The 20,940-nt window shown below is 38.7% G+C and overlaps 1 protein-coding gene across 5 annotated transcripts in view; it reads left to right on the top strand.

Moving 5' to 3' along the window:
- SNTG1 (syntrophin gamma 1) overlaps positions 1–20,940 on the top strand; it is a 372,531-nt gene that overhangs the window by 122,341 nt on the left and 229,250 nt on the right. The window lies entirely within an intron of this gene.

Genomic DNA, 20,940 nt, shown 5'->3' with positions numbered 1-20,940 from the left:
ATCACTGGTGGTATGGAATACTGACATTTCCTGTGTTAAGACTTCGTCTTCCATTCCTCAGAAACTAATCTTGCAAAACTAAGTATGTAACTATATAATTAAAAGCTGTATCACAAAGCATTGGCAAAAGACTTCATTGAAGCAAGCAGTCTTGGCATTACACTTCTGCATTTTTGAGGAATCGTACTGAAACCTTAACAGCATTCTTCTTCTAGTTTTCTTAAGCTGCTTAACTATAAAATATAAATTTGCCATCAATATTAATTTAGCATAAATGCTCCAAGTTGACATCCTGTCCTTCATTTAAAAGAAGATCCTTAAAAAAGAAAAGGATCATTTGCAGAGAGAGGATGAGTGACTATTCTTTCCCATACCTACACTTGAGCTCACACATACCCATAAATTTATAAAATATGTGTATAGATGCATTTGCATGTTTGTATGCATTCACCTTCCCCGGCCTCTCCCCGCCCCATCTTTCTTTAGAAATGCTTCTGTTTCCTTACCCTGTTTTCATTATTTTTAACAAAGTCAGTGGGCCATTTGTACCATATACTGTCTTACAAAATACTTGTGATTTTAATCACAGTATGGTCAGGGTTGGAAGGGACCTCCAGGGCTCATCTAGTCAACCCCCTGCTAAAGCAGGTTCACATAGAGCAGGTGTCTCATTTGTGTCCAGGTGGGGTTTGTATCTCCAGAGGAGATTCTACAACCTCTCTGGGCAGCCTGTTCCCATGCTCTGTCACCCTCGAAGTAAAGGTGTTTTATCTCATCCTCAGATGGAACTTCCTGCACTTCAGTTTGTGCCCATTGCCCCCTGTCCTGTCACTGGGCACCATTGAAAAGAGCCTGGCCCCGTCCTCTTACACTCACCCTTAACATATTTGTAGACATTGATAAGATCCCCTCTCAGTCATCTTCTCTCCAAGCTGAACAGGCCCAGCTCCCTCAGCTTTTCCTCACAAGGAAGGTGCTCACAAGGGAGATGCTCCAGCCCCCTCATCATTGTCATAGCCCCCTGCTGGGCCCTCTCCAGTAGTTCCCTGTCTCTCTTGAACTGGGGAGCCCAGAACTGGACACAGCACTCCAGATGGGGCCTCACCAGGACAACCTCACTTGACCTGCTGGTCATGCTCCTCCTGATGGACCCCAGGATCCCTTTGGCCTTCGTGGCCACCAGGGCACACTGCTGGCTCATGGCCAGCTTGCTGTCCACCAGCACTCCCAGGTCCTTCTCCACAGAGCTGCCTTCCAGCAGGTCACCTCCAGCCTGTACTGGTGTGTGGGGTTGTTCCTCCCCAGGTACAGGACGCTACACTTGCCTTTATCGAACTTCATGAGGTTCCCCTCCACACAGTTTCCAGCCTGTCCAGGTTTCATTGAATGGCAGCGCAGCCTTCTGGTGTGTCAGCCACTCCTCCCAGTTTTGTATCATCAGCAAACTTGCTGAGGGCACACCATGTCCCTTCATCCAGGTCACTGATGAATAAGTTGAACAGGACTGGACTCATTGCTGACCCCTGGGGCACACCGCCAGCTACAGGCCTTCGGCAAGACTCTGCGCTGATGATCTCAACCCTCTGAGCTCTGCCATCAGCCATTTCTCAACCCACTTCACTGTCCACCCATCTAACCCACACTGCCTGAGCTTATCTGTGAGAATGTTATGTGGGACAGTGTCCAAAGCCTTGCTGAAGTCAAGGCAGACAACACCCACTGCTGTCCCATCTGCCCAGCCAGCCATTCCATCATAGAAGGCTATCAGGTTGGTCAGGTATGATTTCCCCTTGACAAATCCATGTTGACTGTTCCTGATGAGCTCCTTTTCCTCCACATGCTTAGAGATGACAGCCAGCATGAGCTGTTCCATGACCTTTCCAAGGATGGAGGTGACGCTGACTGACCTGTACTTTCCTGGGTCCTCCTTTTTGCCCTTTCTGAAGACTGGACTGATATTGGTTTTCTTCCAGTCCTCAGGCACCTCTCCTGTCTCCATGACCTTTCAAAGATGATGATTCAAAAATTATCAGTATCTATGCAGATTTATTATATGACTGTGAAAAAAATGTTTAATATTCTTCATATTGTCTCCCATTAACATACTCTAACCATCCAAACTGATCTGGCAGACATAATGAAGATTATATGTGTCTTGGAGTGTATTTTCTGTGTCATGTTAAGTGATGTTCCAGGTTTTTTAGTAGGCTAGTCAATGTTTCTTTTTGGAATTAGCATATCAGCACTATTAATGTGCTGCTATTAAACACCACTAAAAATGCCTTACTGTATCTATTGTCATTTTAGTCTTCACTTAGAGTCTCAGTCACGTACTGTAATACAATTGGCATTCAGTTCCCTCATGTTTGGCCTCTATTGTAGGAAGAATTTCCTGTCTCCATTTAAGATATATTGATCAGTGGGAACTACATTATTTTCACTGACTCATTGGGTTTTGGGTTAGGATCTAAACATTATTCCTTAAAGGTATACAGGACTGAAGTAAAACATGCTACTTCAGGAAGAGAACAGTGTATCCCCTGTAAAGTGCATGCTGATAATGATAATAATAATGACAATGATGATGATGATGATAACAGCATTCCTGTAAAACCCCTAAATCTTGTGAGGCCAAAAGAAGCCACAGAAATTGACAAAGATTTATTTATTCAGTGTTTGAAATAGAACTGTTCAGCTCTGCTTAAACAATGTAAAGTAACCTCCAGGGCAAAATATAGATAAAAGTTTTCTATCTTGATAGATTGACCTTGCTGATAGACTTGCACAAATATGTTCATTTATCTTGTGAAAAGCCTGAAGTTTTCTTTGTAGCACCATACCAGGACTGGCCGCCCTGGGCCACAGCCAGCTTGAGCTTCTCAGCTCCAGTGAAGTGGCCTCTCAGCAGCTCTCTGTTTCGGAGGATTTGTTGAAACTGTTGACTGTCCATTTGCATTATGAAGTTCTGTTCCTTGAAGATGCCAAAACACAATTAGTAATGCAGCGTTATATTGGTAATACAGTGTTATTGATGTAAAAATATTGGAGGGTAAAGTGAAATGGCTTAGGTCTTCCTCACTGAGAGTGAAGTACACTCAGTAGCTATGATCTAAATTTGGCATTTGTTCTTCTGTAGGTTTCCTTGTATGGCAAAAGACAAGTCACAGTACCTGTCTAGTTAGTTTTTATATGTCTGTATTTTTGTATTTTACAGTGTATTTATATTTTGTATTTTAAATTCAAGAATTAGTCCATGCTAAATGTCATTCTACATTCAGTCCTTCAGTAGATGTGGAGGATACCCTGGGTAGGGGTGGTGGGTGTGGGGAAGTTTATTTAAAGGTGGAGTCCACTTTATTCCTTAGTGCAGGCTGAAGTACAGAATCTTAGAACTGCAGAATGGTTTGGGTTGGAAGGGACCTTTAAAGATCATCTAGTTCCATTCTCCCTGCCGTAAGCAGGGACACCGCCCACTAGACCAGGTTGCTCAAAGCCCCATCCAGCCTGGCCTTGAGCACTTCCAGGGATGGGGCATCCACAGCTTCTCTGGGCAACATGTTCCACTGTCTCACCATCCTCATAGCAGGGGTTTTCTTCCTTATGTGTAATCTAAATCTCTACTCTTTTCCAATCACTGCAGGCCCTGGTAACAAGTCTCTCTCTATCTCTGTAGCACTGACTGTACTGCAGAGGAGCTAAGCCTAAGTTGTTTTATCCCATACTTTCTTGAAGACACATCCTGTAACTGACAGGAGGATCATTTATTGGGCTACTTCCTAGAGGCACCTAACACCGTGTACGCTACAGAAGATGAAATGTGCCCAAGTTTCAGGCATGCTGTGTGGGGTATCCAGTCATCCTGTGTATTCAGTTATCTTTTAAGCATGTTTGAGGCTGAATCTTCACTAAACAGTAGCAGAGAATTGCTAGTTTTCTTCACTTGTTCTTCATTGTATTTCAGCAATGTGTTTTCAATACTCTCTTAATTCTGAAATGCATTGAAAATTGCAAAATACCTTTGGTCATGTTGAAGAACCTCAGTAGGTAATGTGCATGTGCATCAAGAATGAACTTTCTTGTATCCACCTACTGTAGGTTGTGTATTTGTTTAGTTTTCATTTATTCTGAAATGTCTTATACCAGTCATAGTTAGGAATGTTGTGCTGATCTAATGTGGAAATTTCTGGGTTTAGATTCCTAATGGATCCCTATGTATGCAGTGATAGAGATCTGTGGAAGGGAAGATTACTCAGGAAGAAGGGATCTTAAGGAAGACTCTTGAAACCTCTGGTGTGATCTTCATGTATTCTAAATAGCTGATTTCTTGAGTCATTTCACAATGGTTATGAATACTTCTGACTATGCTGTTGGGTTAAGGGAATGCATTGGACAACTTTCTCTCACAATGTATAAAAAGCTAACATGCAAACCAAATTCTTCCTGACAAAAGCTGTGGATTGTGTCAAGAGTGAAAATTAAATGCAAGATGGATAACTCAATCTAAAATGGCACTTTAGCCTTGAGGACACACTACAATTTTTTTATTGTGCAGCCTGTAATTAAAAGCCAGAAAACATCTCAATGTTGTCAATGACAAAAGAAAATGCAAAGTACGTGTGTTTTACAAGCAAGTGGTAATTTCATTTTTAGATAACAATTTTTTGGGAAGGTCAGGAAAAAGGAAAAGTTGACAGTCATAAGCCCTGATTATCAGAATTAGAACTGGGCATAATGTTCATTCTTGAATTTGCTTAATGAATTGGGAAAGTAGGGCAGTAGAAAAAGCAGAGACATGCTACTATCTGTGAAATTAACTCATGATAAGAAATGGTTAAGTGATGAGTTCAAAATTTTAATTAGTTTTGTCTTCCTGGTCTTTAGGCTGGATTTGCAAAAATGATCAGCACTTAATTCTTCCTCACTGTGGTCTATAGTAACAGTGATTCCTGGAGATTTCAGAGATTTCAAAATTTAACACCTAAAAATGTGTATGTGCAGTATGCCCTACTCCTAATAAAATAGCTGAGAAAGCAGTGTTCTATGGTGTTTTGAGTTTCCCAGAGCTTTCCTAGCAGAGCATTTTTCAGTCTTTTACTCTTTTTTTTTAAAAAAAATATCTTATATTCCACACATATACATAGTCTGTATAAACATTTTCATCAGAATGTCCCTTCCCTCTTAATTATTTTAATTATTTATAGACGTTCAGGTGAAAAGTACAATGGACTGTGTAATATCCAAACTAGTATATGGTTTTGTCTGTTGTCTTTTTGGCTATTCTGGCTTGGTAAACTTAGTTTTAATTTTCTGTGAACAAATCTCTAAAGTAGTTAAATGTAATAATTATTAAATGCTGTATTGTGCAAGCCAGACAAGTTTGGTTTGCAGATGTTGACAGTGGGCCAAATCTAAAGCTGGAACAGAAGACTGGCTTTGGGACAAATTCTCTGCCATAGCTTAGTGAAAACTGAACTGAAGACTTCATGATACTCATTGGGAGCTTCACTGCAGATGACCAGACAATCCTTTATGAATAATCCTAGGTCTCTGTCTGGATGGTGGGCACTCCCCTCAGGGTTAAAGCCAGCGTGTCCACGGAGAAAGCCCTGCGATGTTTGATGCGTCCACCCAGGCGGAACTGGTAAGGAAGGAGGCTTCAGCACAGGTGGCAGGTTGCCACTAGTGCCCTGAGCCTTCTCCTGAAGAACAGGTAAGTACCTGCCTCAGGTGTGCGCAGGCTGACACTCTGTTACGGCAGGCGGCCAAGTGGCAGGAAGCAGTTAAAAGGCTGCGCAGTATTAGGGGCTCTGAGGTGGAGACTGACAGGAGGCTTCAGAACCAGCTCCTGTCACAGACACCCCAGAGGATGAGGCACCTTGGACCCTAGTGACCGACAAAAGCAGGCCTCTGCTTCAGTCCCCACCCTCCTGCATCACAACCAGAAGCAGATATGAAGCTTTAGCAGCTACAGACACCCATAAGCAAGGTCTGTGTGGAGATACCGTACCAGCAGCACCTTGGTCACTGCAAAAAGACACGCTGGGTGCTTGCAGTGGGTGCCTGTTGGTTGGGGGGCACTGAGGCGCCCATCTGCAGCTGGTAGGGGTCGGGTGAGGTGGGCTGCTGCCGGGAGCTGAGGTCTGAGGTACTGCGGGGAGGGGGCCACATATTGCCCAGAGCACAAACTGCTGTGTCCTCTGGTGCTGTTCCACGTGGGCACGAACGGCACCACGAGCCAGAACCTGGGCAGAATCAAGGAAGACTGCAAAGCCCTGTGACTGCAAGTGAAAGAATTTGGTGCCCAAGTTATTTTCTCTTCCATTTTACCAGTAATTAGGATAGCTAGTACTCTCATTTTTATCTATCTGGATATATTTAGAGTGTAGAAGAGAAATGCACAGTAGATGCCAATTATGCATAGGCATCCATGCCTTTATTTTTACTCAGGTGCTTAGATTTTAGACATATCTTGTACATTAAAAGGAATTTGGAATTGGTAGTAATTCTCATTGAGTTTTACTTGAGTTCTTTATATTCCTCATAAAACAGTGTTGGTGAGAATTATGCTATTACTAAAAAATATAGGAAGATATAATGGTCTGGCTTCCATGCAACTATATGCTGTTATCTCAGATTTTTATGTAACTTTATTATGGAAAAAAAAAAAAGAAAAGAAAAGAAAAAAGATTTTTATCTCTCAGCTGTAGCTTTCTCACTTTCATTTCACAGACCTGCTGCAAAAGTTTTGTAAGTATTTTTGATGTCATGATATGTAGTGCCATGATGCTTAATTGTTAGGTGGCCAGCTAACAGGGTGAGCTTCAAGATGCTTAAGGCATCCAAAGGGTATCTAGGCTGAGACAGTCATGCATGAGAAAGCTACTTTAGTGTCTAAGTCCCTTTTGTGAAAGTGTGAATGCCTAAGCAGTTTGGAAGGAATTTGGTGCCTGAGAAAATCTTTGTAAGTATAACCAAAAATACCAGCATCTAGGTCATGCCCAGAAAGGCTTGGGGTTTTTGGCTTCATATTGTGTTTTTCAATAAGGACCAAATCAACGAGGTTCCATTGCACTGCTTCTATTTGTTTCTCTTATTTAAACCAAACACCTTAAAAACCTTATCTAGGAAGAGAGTTTATACCCTTCATCAGTGGAACTATTCATCCAGAAAGGTATTAGTGAATGAAGTATCTCTTATACTGGATGGTTTGCCTTAGGAAAGACAGTAGAAATAAACCCAATGAAAGCAGCAGTAATACATTCAAAACGAAACATCTGAGTGGATTCAGGCATCTTCAATGTGTATGTGCAAAGCTACAACACTGAAAAATGAGATCTGCAAGTTTCAATGTTATTAGGTCATGTATTGTGAGGAAATCTATTGCACTGCCTTTGTTAGTATAGCTTTTGGTTATTTAAACCAAAGGATTTCCAAAAATCCAATTTTCTTCTCACTGTTTTGTATTTTGATTTTTACACTTGGTTGGGTTTTGTTTTGGTGGGTTTTTTTGTTGTTGTTTGGGTTTTTTTTTAATCAAAAGTCTCTGTAGTTGGTTTCACAATCAGACTGAGATTATTAAATGACATTGTGCAGTGGAGTGACAGTAGAGGACCTAAGCCTCTCATATACCCTAAGAAAATTTTAAATTATTTCAATACTACATGTGAATGATTGAATTTTCAATGCTCCAGAAGAATGCATGCTTATTTAAGAACAGTTTTAATGAAATTTTAAAATTTCTCTGATTATACTATACTGTGATTTATTTGAAAACGAGATGTATTTTAGGCCAATTCAAAATCCAGAGAGTTTCTTCAGTTTAATCACTTTTATTTCTACAAAATTAAGTTATTGTTATATTGAATCTTTACTGTTTATGATTATCTTAACCACATTTCAAACTGACATGGCCCAGACAGTCATAAACAATTTATGTCATTCAATTTATAGGAAAATACCTAATGAACCACACACTGTTTTGCTCTTTACTCAGGACTGGATATGGCTGCCAGTTATTCTTTGCAATTACTTCCCAGTGATACATTTAATTATTACCTGATAAATGGTCTGAAAAGATGTATCAAAAGTATTAATGGACATGTCTTGCAAGTCGTGGAATTGCACTTTAAATGAATGCCAAATAATATTCAGCTGTTTTGCAAGTAGATATAGATAAATGTACATTGTGAGAAGGCTTACTATATAGTGTTTCAGGAGGAGACAAGAAAGCTCCTTGAAAGCTCACTTTATGTGCTACAAGGAAAGCTTGGTGAAGAAAAAATCAACATTTTGTTCAAAACTCTAAGCAACATGCATGTGAAATTACATTTCCAGATATTGCAGTTTTATTGTGCGTTGAAGTAGTCCCAGATACCCTGTAGATGGAGGAAAGTGCAGTGTAATGTTTGTGCTTTACAAGCTGAGCAGCCATAGGCGGTTGAGTTTATGTTGGATGCTGTTTTAGCTGTCTCTGTGGTTCCTTGAACTGTTTACCTTTAGTACTTGGGAGGTTAAAATACATTTATTGATTGTGATTGCTATGTCTGGAAGGCTATCCTACAAGATAATAAAACTTTCGATGCACCCTCTGCAATCTGCGCAGTTCTCTGCTGTACTTATGCTGGTACTGGGACAAATGTCACTAAATAAGCGAACTAGAAGGTGTGCGTTAACACTAAATGACCAGGTTGTGTGTTAACTACTTATGTAATTACTATGGATAACAAAGTTATTCTTACATTAAAATAGTGACTGTAATAAGATAGGGCTATGTAATTTTGTAATATTTATGCTGGACAACAGAGGATATTGCTCAGATATAAAGAGGAAATCGAAGACTTTCCTGAATGGAATGCCTTCCCTTTGAACGTTCAGCTCTGAATTCTCTCCAGATTTCCTAGGCTATTTGCTATTGCTATGCTGTGCTACTGTCATTCTTTTGTATCTCTGGATAAATACCTTAAAACCTGTATTCAGCATTTTTACTTGCGTGTGCAACATTTTTCTGCTCTTTCTTTTCCTACTTTAAATCCCTAAGGAAACTTTTTCTTCAGTTTTGTGTTAGCAGTTTCTCACACCCACAGTTAAATTCATTCCTCTCATTTGGAAATGTTTTAAGCGCACTCTCTGAACTAGAGCACTTTGAGTCCAGGTGGGTTCCAGCAACAATCCCTGGCAAAAATCAGGAGACAAAGAGATATTAAAAATGGAGATCTGATTTGGAAAGAAATGCCGAGCTCAAGATCAGTTTAGAAAAATCAAAATTAAACAAAAGAATCGCTTTGTAGAGCTGTGCATGCTGTGGTGAGTGCAAGCCAAGGTACGGTGTTTGAAAGCCAAAGCATTTGGAAGAAGCAGCAGGAACCCTAATGGCTTACGTGACTTCCCAAGAGCTTGTAACTGGTAGCAGAATGTGCACAGCATGGGCAAGCAGGAGGACTAGTTCAGAATTAATCTCAGAAGGAGTGAATGACTTTGCAGGAGGCAGTGACTGCTTATAAGCCACTCGGTTTGTTAGTTCTACTACTGAAACAGGTGAATAAAACTACGTGGTGCCAGTAACAGTGGTATTGGTATCAAAACACCCAGTACCATCAGCAGTTTGGTAAAGACAGTACTTACAGGGACAATTTCATTCACAATGAATATTCAGATAAACTAATTATCTTTGTCAATGTCCAATGAATGCACTAGCCATCCATTCCTGCCATGCAACAGGGAGGTGCCATGTGTTATACAGGGGGAGAATATCCATTTTTTGATTAAATGAAGTCACTTCAACTATGTTACGTAAGTTCCCTTGCTAGGGGAAGTAGTCATTGGAAGGACTAGGAGTGAACATGTGATAGTACGGAAAAACATCCTTCAAGAGAAGAGAAAGCTCTTAAGAGATCGGTTAACAGAAATATGAAAGTTTCTAGTTCTTTGAGTGTCAGGATCCAAGAAAAGTTCCTTGGCCCCAAGAGGTTAAAAAAGGGATTAATTTATTAATTGCTTTGGGAAATACGGAAAGACGAGAAGAGCTCATTACGTAGTATTCTAAAGGAATTACATTGCTGTGTAAAAAAGAGCCTTTTCATTATTTGTGTGAAACTGAAATGTTTTCAGAAACAGCAGGTGATATTTTTCTATACTTGGTAAATTCTGGCAGTTGGCCATAGAAAACCAAGGCAGAAGTTTATGGTCATTGATGATTCCTTGTGGGAGTGGTATTTAGCCTGTTTTGCATCCTAGGTGTTTCACTGAAAAAATGCATAAATGTTGTGAGATGAGTCTGGAAGTAGGGAAGGTTGGTTGCCTGGATGGTGCTTTGGTTTGAGGAGAAATAGGAGAAGAACAGGACTGGTGACACTAATCAGTTTTAGAAAGAAACAGAGCCTGTAACAGAACATGTTGTGGAGGAATCCAAGTTTCTAAAAACCCTAGAAAAAAAAAGCAGGCTTTTGTTTGGTGTCTGCTGTTGTCCTTTCTTTGAAAATGCAGACAGAAGAGTTTGAAGTTAAAAAAAAGGGATGGGTTAAATGGCATTGATCAGTCTGTGACTGACTTCTGTACTATCTAGGTCTGAATTTACTGTCTCAATCAGAGATGCTTGTTAAATATCCAGTTCATTCTGCATTCACCCCTTCAAACTAAACCCAGTTCTCATGGACCAGGACCTTGTGCTTTGCCTCCAGATAGACAATCTAAACCATCCACAGATCAGGACAGTATGGCCTAAATTCTTAATCCTTTTCTCCTCGATGCCTAGGATATAATTCCTCACCATCTAACTTTAAAATTTCTGTTTACTTCTTCATAACTCCTCTGATCAGATCATCTGTAAGGTCTTTCTACTACTGCACTTGAAGGAGGGGCAAATGAGATTATGTGAGCTCTTAATCCCTAAAACGTTGTTTTCCTGGCCATTCCTTTGATGTTTGCAGTGTTTTAATTGCAGAGACATTAGGATCTGAAATGTTTAGAGTCATGTGCAAACAGCCCTACGTATTACCTGGGTGTATGTATCTTTTGCTGTGACTCTTGCCTTTCTGTGATGGGTTGATGTACATGCAGCTGGTGGAGATGTTATGTGTCAACAAGATACCCAAGTGCAGAATGCAGCAAATCACCCTTTGTTGTTCATCAACTGTCTTGTACTTCATCTGTACAGTAACTGACAGCTGTGGTGTTCATAATGCAGTGTAGACTCACAATTCCCCTCAAACTAGCTAGATGTTGTCTCCACAGAAGTTACTTAGGCAGAGAAGGCCATTCTTTTTTTATAGCTTTTGTTTGTTTATTCTTTTAATCAGTACTATAACATTACCTTGCAATGACCTTTTCTTGTATTCGAATCCAAAATTCTCTTGACCTTTGTTCCATCTCAGAGATTGTTTTTCAACATAGGCAAAAGTGCTCTTCTGTTTGCTAATGTATGGTCTCAGACTACTAGTACTTGTTCATCTAAGCAATACTTAAGTAAAGCAGACCTATCGGGAACTTGAATTTGTTATGACATGAGATGGCAGAGAAGCCTTCATATTATGTTGTTTTACATTGTATCTGTCTCTGCAAATTTTCTGGTTGGATTTCATAAAACTTTTATGAACATTTTTTCTAAGAAAAACCCCACCCAAATTGCAACATAGTTCATTTTGAGATAAGGCTTGTAAAATGCAGAAGTTATTCATAGTTTCTTAGCCTGCCTTATAATTACTGGAGACATGTAGCCTTCTCAGTTCACCTGTTGTTTCTTCTTCAACTTCCTGTGAAGTCGTGAATCTTGGTTTAGTCACTTCCTTGCCTTTCCATTTGTTATGATATACTAAGTACAGTATGATTGCAGTTTGAGCAAGAGCACATTTTTGCTGAGCCTCTGAGGTCATAGACAGGACAAGGCTGGTAGGTGATATCCACAGTTAAAGTAGCTCAGTGAATGCCTATGTATACCACCCCCTTTTCATTTTAAGCTGAAAAAGCAGAAATATAGCTGGAAGTAGGGAAAATAAATAAATAAATAGCCCTGGTTATCCTCAACTATGAAGTACATGTATCAGATGTGGGATTTGGTGGAAGTGGTTGTCCCTTTCTAAATTTTATTTATTTTTTTTTTTACTGCATAGTGGTAGCATCAGAATACCTTTTTTGTGTGTCAAATCATATATTGTTTGTTCTCCTTTTGTCTCTGTAGGAGGACAAATGCGTGCAATGGAGTAGTTTTCTGCTTGAAGCTTTTTCTTCATAGTATGTGCACATTTATGTACATGCATGTCAGAAAAAAGACTAAACCCCGTTGTCCTTAATTCCCCAGTATGCTGGGGCATGCTTATGCTTTCAAAAGCTTTATATTAGCATCATGGGCAAAGACTGTAGCTCTCCAAAGAGAATTATTTTGTCTTAGGAGGTGAAGTAGTCAATTTCAGTCCTTATCTGGTGCTTTAGGAAACTTCAGTTGTTCTGAATCCCAGTGTGGAGATCACAACATAAAGACGAGAGCAGAGAACTTGAGTTTGATAGTATACACTGGAAAATCAGTGTATAGAACTTAGTTTGATCAGGCAGCTTAGTCAAACTTCATGTGTAATTCTATAGTAGCTTTCTGTATTTTGCTGGGAGTTTCCTAGGTACTCAAATACTTTCAGTATCTCCAGGTTTACTGCAATTCTGTGACTGAATCATGGGAAAATAGAGGTGAATAACAGGAATATATATATATAAAAAAATTATATATATATAAATATATAACCTGGGTAGACATACGGCTTGATTCATTGTTTTGTCAATTACCATCACAAGTGCAAGGCTGCTGAAAGGTGGAAGTAAGACATATGTTTGCATGAATACTGTATTTAAAGGCCAACAGCACCATTTATGTGGAAAATGAGGATCCATGTTTATGCAATGACATGTCTGTCAAATAAAATCATAAATGGAGTATCTCTTTTGCCATCTATAGGTATAATTTTAAAATTTTAATAATACCTTTGGGAAAATAAAATTTATTTACATCTAGCCTGGACATTGAGAAGTTCTTAGAAGAAGGGTGAAAAATATCAGTACATATTTGTAATATTTGTTATTACCCATTTGGATTAATTTAGTCTGTTTAATTGAAATGTCTCATTTTCATGCTACATTGTCTGCTTTCCATGGATCCTGATTATTTCCTTCTTTGTGAAGGAGAATGTGTAGTAAAGGGTCATCTAAATTTGCCTGCGCTTGTTAGTTGAAGACTTTAATGAAAATCTTGTAATAAAAACCCTGAAGATGCTGGAGGAAAGCTAATGCTTTTCTTCTGATTGGCTTTATGGATGTGTTAGCCTTCTAGATATTCGTATTGATTGTGCGTGAGCAAAGTTTAGGATTGAATTTTTGTTGGTGTATGTGGATCATCTAACTGACAGCAGAGCTTTCTGTGATTATTAATAAAACAGCTAGAGAATATTCTTCCAGAGAAGTTGCACAGTATTGGTGTAGTTCAAAAACATGGAACCAGGGTTGTTTTCTGCTATAGGGGAAAAAAATATATAACATTGATGAAATAAAGCATTTTATTTTTCTGTATTTCTGGATTGCATCTGTGCCCAATAATCTGCTACTTACATTAACTTATTATCAGCAGGGCATAATGACTGTACTGGAAAGGTTTGAGGAACTTCCCAAACTTCCTCTCCAGAGTGGTTTGACATCCTCTATTGAATTAACGGGTAAAAACAAAGAAACAGTAGGCCACTGTGAAAACCATTTTATTTTTTTATCCATGTCATTTATTCAAAATAGTCACTAGACCAATAATGAAGAGTAGACATAGTTTTCATCCTGTAGCTGCTTACAAGATGTGGGCACCCTGTAGAGCTGGGTACTGGTGAAATGGAGAGGAGCAGCCAGGCGAAAGTGGTTAGGCCTACCCCATTTGCAGACTAATTGCATTCTTTGTAGGGTGGCTTCGGTTCTTTCCAGATAATTAATCCCACAGCTGGGTATTGTTGTAGGAATCTTCTCTATATTTTCAGGAGAAATAAGAATTAAATCCTTTTCCAAAAAGTATATTCGCATCACTACTGTTACTGATATTCTCCATATACTGTGCTGCTGATGCTATAGTCTAACTGCAGACCTCATATTCAGAAATTTCTTAGGGGACAGGCAGCAATCTGCCACATGCAGTATCCAAACTCTATGGTCTCACCTTTGTGTAACATGGGTTTTGGTATGTTCTAGTGATGATCTTCTGCAGTATCTTTTTAGGATCCTCCCCCCCCCGGTATCATAAAAAAATACAGCAGTTAACAATCTCAGTTAAAAATGCAGATATAGGATTTTGAAAACAGGGAATCAGTCAGCCTAGATTCCACCTCGGTTCTGTCAGTATCTGAGGCTTCCTTTTGAATTGCTTTCTGATGTGTGCTGTGCTGCCATGTCCTTTTCTCCTCTAGTTCCTGGACAGCAGCACCTCTTTGGTGCCAACAGTCAAATGTCCTTTGCATGAAAACATAGGTTCAAGGTGAAAGGGGAAAGATGGAAGGAGAGGAACATCTACTGCTGTTGAAGAGCTAGGAGCTGGCAGGATGCATGTCTCGGATCGCCCATTGCTTCAGGCAGGACTCAGTGGAGTGAAATCTCAAGCAGTAGAGATTGTTGCCAGCCTATGAACTCATAAAAAAGGTGAAGAATAGGCTGAGTGATCAGAATCCATGTTTTGTATGATGCTATCACTGATTCTAAAGAGGTTGGTATGTATATCATGTATCAGTAGAGCGTTGAGCATATTAGACATGTCTGTGACTAGTTAGCCTATATTAATATTCCATTATGACAAATTTTGTGGTGTTTGAAGACAAAAGTCTTTCTTGGTCTCATTAAGTTAAGCAAAAATTTATCTTTCCTGAATAAAAAACATGAAACATTTTACACCAGATAATTGAGGCTAAAGCTTTATTCTGCTTTAAATTTTTAAGTGCTTTTGTGTTTATTCTGCTGTTGCCAGACCACTGTGACAACAATTTCCTAAGAAAGTTTCTGTGAATAATATAAGTCTTATTGTAGTTTGAGACAGGAATATTTTAAAGTATTTATTATTTTGGACAGACAATATATCAAAATAATAGCATGCTTAAGGTGCATGCTTAGGTGAATGAAGCAGCTGGCTCAAAATTTATTTTGGTAACATTGGCTCCCTTCTATTCCTCCTCATACTACATGCTAATAGAATTCTACCTCCACGTTACTATATTTTTCTGTTTCAGTCTGCACTTCGAAACACCTAGGCCTATGTTTGTTACAAATCAGGCAGTCTGTAGCTTCAGTCCTTTCTTAATTGTATTCACGTTAGTAAGATTTCCTCAGCTAGAAATGTAAAAGTTTTCTTTAACCATTATTAGGACCTAATAACCGTAACTTCATTATGCTGACAACCACCTTCTTTACCATTTCCTACCTATATTAGCCTTTTTCACTATGAAATGACAAAGATCATGTGTGGTGTTTCAAAACAACCTGGATAATCCTCTTTAAAGCTGTCTTAGTTTAACCTGGTCGGCAACTAAGCACCACACAGCCACTCACTCACTCCCTCCGCGGTGGGATGGGGGTGAGAATCAGAAAAGTACAAGTAAGAAAACTCATGGGCTGAGATGACGACAGTTTAATAGGTCAAGTAAAAGCTGTGCACACAGGCAAAGAAGAACAAGGAATTCATTCACCACTTCCCATGGGCAGGCAGGTGTTCAGCCATCTCCAGGAAAGCAGTGTTCTATCGCACATAATGGTTACTTGGGGAAGACAAACATCATCACTCTGAATGTCCCCCCATTCTTTCTCTTCCCCCAGGTTATATATACTCAGTATGACATCATATGGTATGAAATACCCCTTTGGCCATTTGGGGTCAGCAGTCCTGACTGTCCCTTCCCAGTTTCTTGTGCCCCTCCAGCCCTCTGCCTGGCAGGGCCTGAGAATCTGAAAAGTCCTCGACTTAGTGTAAACACCACCCAGCAACAATGAAAAATATCAGTGTGCTATCAGCATTGCTCTCACACCACATCCAAAACACAGCACTGCAACAGCTACTAAGAAGAAAATCAATTCTGTCCCAGCTGAAACCAGGTAAAAAGTATTGGCATGATTCTCTCTGAGATAGAATATAGTCAGAATTTCAACAGCTGCGATACTTCCACTTTATAGTATTTAATTCATAACCAGTTCCAGATTTTTTACTGAGTGTATTAAATAATTTTGCAATATATAAATGCTGAGAATTTATTACATTTTAAATAATATTATACTTACAGTATTAGCATGTGATACATTTCTGCACATTATGCACGTGTCTTTCTAGGGAATTCATATCTACTGATGTTTACTAGTAAGTATTTTATTATTTACTAGATACTGCTATTAAGTTACTTATATGCAGAGGGATTATTTAATTTCTATTAAATTGATGCTATCTTCAAAGGGAGCAGTATAATTTCCAAAGCAAGGAAAACACTTACTCATCCTAGATATACTTAGTCCCTCATAGATTCCCCACACATCTGCACAGAGATGTACAGATTCCCCATGCATTGTATCTCACACATAGTGTTTCCAAACTGAAAATGGTTCTAAATACTGTGATACTTTTACGTCCTCAGAGAGTCACGTATTGAAATTACTTGTGTATAACTAGTGTGATTTTCTGTGCTGTCCTCTTCTTCTTTAAATGCAAGTAAATATATATAGTTTCATGGAACTTTTCTGAATACTCAGTCATTTTATTTCCCACGTTTCGTGTACTCAGTATACCCTTCCATTAATAAACAGTTGTATTCCTGACAATGGAAAGAAAAGGTGTTTCTTTCTAGAAGGCGTTTCAGAGGGTCTAAATCCAAATGATTGCCTTCTGCTGCCTTTTCTGTTGACAACAGGGGGAGTGGAACCTACTATGATTAGGTACCTGATCTAAAGTTAGAAATACTGAAACAAAGCATTTTTGCCAATAATTTGCACTGTAACTACACACATAAAGTCATTAATACATTTCTGTTTTCCTTCAGAATCCCATGCATACATGGAAATGTGTATTTTGTCCATATTTCCTAAATGTATTGGGCTGTAGTTTAGCACTTTTTGCTTACCAACATTGTTTTACTTTCATTAAATGTCCTCTTATTTCCAGGTAGGTCATGATGGTTGATTTTATCTCAGATTTGAGTAACATACTTTTTCATTGCAAAGTTACTGAAGTTTGGCTGGGGTTTTTTTGCCTTTTTACTAGTATGTTACAGTATATAGAATGTATTGTACTGCATATTTATATTGCTTCACTTGGTAGTTTGTACTGGTTTATATTTATTACATGTATATATATTCAAATGTGAAATTAATTCTTTTATGATCCATATTATGTTAATTATTGACTAATTATTTGGCTCTTCCATACTTATTTCCTATTGTTTTTTTCCCTGATTATCAAGCTATTATAATTCTCTGTTTATTTCATTTCTTTCACATTGTCTATCAAAATTACTTTATCTCTCCTTTTCAGATAGTAGAAAAGCATTTTTTTTCATGCTTTGCTCTTTCTGATCTTTCTAAATTACTGGTGCCCCACAGTATTCAGATCTCATTTTATCTCTCTTCTTGGCATGCAACAGTCATGATACTTAAAAATTCCTGTAGTTTCACATACCGGTGGTTTTTACCTTAAAAATGAATCCTGTTCTCAAGTGTGTTCTTTGTCCTTCAGTTGATTATGTCAGAAAATACTTTCTTAGACTAGCTGTTACTTCATCCCTTATCACTCTTGTTACTGACACCTAATATTTCTTTCACCATTTTAAAATGTCCAAAGTAATTTTAAAGTTTTCCTACAAGCACTCTGTAGTACAGAGAAAATTAAAACTGTTATGGCTTAGCTGCAATCCATTGTATCTATTCTAAAACTTTTTTTTCCTCCCCCCCATATAAAACAAGTTTAAATGCCCCTCACAAGCTTAGCTTGAAATCTTCCAAATTTGGAATAAATGTATATATATGTATATATACATTTTTTTTTTACCAAGGAAATAGGTTACAGTTTGGAATTGACAGTAGTTTTCTACAATAAAGTCTGCTTTTTATGAGTAAACCAAAAAGAGCTTCTCACAATACAGGGCAGACTTTACAGTTGAGACATAAAACCCCATCTGTGTAGGTAGCATTACCCTGACTTACGGAGTCACAGGTAGCTGTCATCTGAGAACTACTGTCTTACTGGGTCTTTAAAGCAATCCTGCTTGCTGGATTCAAAATTCACGGATGTGAGCTCAGAGACTATTTACTCATCCTGGTTAAAATAGAGCTGCCTGAGCATAGAACTTGAGCAAACATTCAGGGACTGAAAGAACTGCCCAGACAGAAAGTTGGGCGTCTTCTACCTGCTTCTGCTGGCAGTTTGGAGCTAGCTGAAGATGTATTTTGGATATTGGATTATAAATTTAGATCTAAATATTTTCATTTAAAACACAATATGAGTTTGTTTTGAAAAGAAACTGAAAGTTACTGTTCTGAGCCTGTATCTAGTTCTGAACCCAGCGGCCTATCTTTTTTGTTTATTTGTTTTCTTATTGGTGGAATAAAAATAAATCAGATAACTAAGTGTGACACATGGGCGAGAGCATGTCCATGTGATTTTTCGCAAGAAGTCCCTGTTTGTTATTTGGCACGAGCCATCTTTAGACTGGGAACTGCGCAGCTCTGCTCATGATACAGCTACAGGCCCTCCTGTCTGTAGCTTGGCGGTGTCTGGCTGCCTGAGGTTACAGATGCACTGCTTTCCTGTCCAGGCAAACTGCAGACACAGCCCCGCAAACAGACATACCCTAAGACATGGCTTCCTTCCCAGAGACTGGATTTGACGAAGAGCTAATGATTTGGCCTGGTATTTGTCTTTCATTGTTTCTACAAAAACACACTCATGCTTTTTGGCTCCCTTATGTATCATTCCTGAGATTAAATTTCAGGAAGGAACCTTATAGGGTGTATCAATACAAGAAGTATTTACACCACTATCAAAATCTATGGTCCATAGGTCTACAGTGAAACTGATCTGGCTGTAAATGTTAGGAGTGCCTCACTGATGTTTAAACAGTAGAACCCAGAACTGTGAAGAGAAAGAAATGAGAGGGAACAGCAGCACTTGGCATCTGCTGGACCAGGTAAACAATTCAGTTATTTGTTCTGCTATGGCACAAAATTTGCCCGCAATTTACTTAGACATACTTGATTCTTTAGAGATTAATGGACCTTCACTGTCAGCACCTCAGTCCTTTAAGACTATTTCTCCCTCCATCTCCACTTTACAGGAAATAGATGGGCTATTTATTTTATCTAGATTACCCTAACAAGAAGACAGAAAATGGCTTCTTTTTAGTATCCCTCAGAAATGCTGCTATTCTACTCCTCTCCCTTCATTCCTTGATGCTGGGAAGCAGCAGTACAGTGCAAACAATCTCTTTGTGAGCAATCTTCTGTACTTTTGTCCTTTGAGAATTCACTTGATTTTGTTTCTGTGGTTGAATTTTGATGATTTCGGATAACAAAAAAAAAAAAAAAAAAAAAAAAAGAAGAAAAGAAGGTGGGTTTTGTCTCATCTAGTGATGACATTGTGCAGTGCTCATGAGTGGCAAACTTCATACCCAAACTCCTGGTTTTGAAAGGTGCATCTTTCCTGGCATGTGACAGCAGAAGTCCCCATTTTCTGGCTTTAGAGCTTGTACTTAATTAGCCTGCTCTTAAAGGTGATTTACTTCATTTGTGATGTTCAGTTATGTAAAATTTGGAGCTGCTCATAGGTTCCCCTCTTTCCCTTTTATATGCTAACAGGATCAAAGAAAGAAGCAGTAATACTTGCCTGGCCAAAGCAGTCCTTTCCTCTGGCACACTGGCATGTTTCTGGATACAGATCACTGTGGATCTTTTTTATATACCTTTGAGTGCATGTCTACATGATTTTTCAGCTAATCTGTTTAGGCTCCTTCCCTTTAACTGCTACTATGAAAAAATGAAAAGGTTTGTCCTCTATTTTGTCAGCAGCAAATTCTGTATGTATAGTAATAATAATAATTCAGCTACAGAACTGAAATACTTGTAATATCCAGCCTGCCAGAGATTCCTCTTTATTTTCTTATATAAGCTGTTTTCTTCTTCTTTTTTAAAATATATAGAAAATCCTAGTTCTAAAAGGTGAGCCAAAGCTTTCCAATGCATGGAGGCAACAGGAAAAAAAAAAAAAAAAAGAAAAAAAAGCAAGTATCCCTGAAGATGTACAGAAAATTATCTAGTCTATTTTAGTTGGACTTACTATTCCAGAATTAAACTCTATTAAGTATATAGGAAGTGAAGGCTGGCAGGATTTGGGTAGATTGGGTTGTGTCCCCAAGGTTTTTATGGTCAGACAGGCAGTGGGATTCAAACCTGTCTGTATTAAGCTCCCTGTCATTCTTCCTGTGAGTCAACGGCAGAATTGCTCTGAAACACCAAGAGTCTTTTGAATGGGGGAGCTATATTGAGTAAAGCAGATTAATATTAAAATGCCTGCAATTCAATTTCCTTTCAGACTAATGTTTTCCCTGAGGATATTTTCAACTTTAAGGGCAATAAAATCATAAGCTAATATCTGACAGCTTGAAAATTACATAGAAGATAAGATGATTCCATGTAGAGGAGTCTGTTTTTTCAACAAATCACAACAGTTTGCCTGTGGGTTGATATCTACCATCTAGAAACTCAGAATTTGCTGTTTCTTTTACCTGCAGGATTTTGTTCTTTAACTCACTGCTATTAATTTGCCTCATCCCTCAACCATGTGCTCACCATTTGGTCTGCCCTGCTTACAAAGTTCCTGTTCACCCTCTAACTTCTGAACATGGAATCTCAAACTGTTCAAAAGGGAGATTGGGAAACTGTGTCAGTTTTCTTCTTGTTTCTCAATCTGGC

This window comes from Falco punctatus (assembly GCF_963210335.1).
Source record: "Falco punctatus genome assembly, chromosome: 3".
In the NCBI taxonomy this organism is placed as follows: domain Eukaryota; kingdom Metazoa; phylum Chordata; class Aves; order Falconiformes; family Falconidae; genus Falco; species Falco punctatus.
The sequence above is the reverse complement of the archived record's forward strand: the minus strand, read 5'-3'. Positions and strand labels throughout refer to the sequence as shown.